We start from the raw sequence: 473 nt of genomic DNA, 5'->3' as shown, positions 1-473 counted from the left end.
GCGATTTCTCGCGATTTCGCGGTCGCGCGGTTCGCGGTCGCGCGGTTCGCGTTTTCGCGGTTCGCGGTCGCGGTCACGCGGTTCGCGGTCTCGCGGTCGCGCGGTATCGCGTTTTCGCGGTCGCACGGTTCGCGGTCGCGCGGTTCGCGGTCGCGCGGTTTCGCGTGTTCGCGGTATTCGCGATTTCTCGCGATTTCGCGGTCGCGTGGTTCGCGGTCGCGCGGTTCGCGTTCTCGCAGTAGATAGGGACAGTGGGAATCTCGTTAATCCATTCATGCGCGTCACTAATTAGATGACGAGGCATTTGGCTACCTTAAGAGAGTCATAGTTACTCCCGCCGTTTACCCGCGCTTTTTTGAATTTCTTCACGTTGACATTCAGAGCACTGGGCAGAAATCACATTGCGTCAACACCCTTGGGGGCCATCGCAATGCTTTGTTTTAATTAGACAGTCGGATTCCCCTAGTCCGTGC

General features: G+C 58.1%; 1 pseudogene; it reads right to left on the bottom strand.

Moving 5' to 3' along the window:
- Positions 1 to 203: 203 nt before the first annotated feature.
- Positions 204 to 473, bottom strand: part of LOC143350951 (large subunit ribosomal RNA) — a 3,131-nt pseudogene continuing 2,861 nt past the window's right edge.

The sequence above is a fragment of the Colletes latitarsis genome, unplaced genomic scaffold (genome assembly GCF_051014445.1).
Source record: "Colletes latitarsis isolate SP2378_abdomen unplaced genomic scaffold, iyColLati1 scaffold0047, whole genome shotgun sequence".
NCBI classification, from domain to species: domain Eukaryota; kingdom Metazoa; phylum Arthropoda; class Insecta; order Hymenoptera; family Colletidae; genus Colletes; species Colletes latitarsis.
Note: the sequence above shows the minus strand (reverse complement) of the source record. Positions and strands in the feature narration are given on the sequence as shown.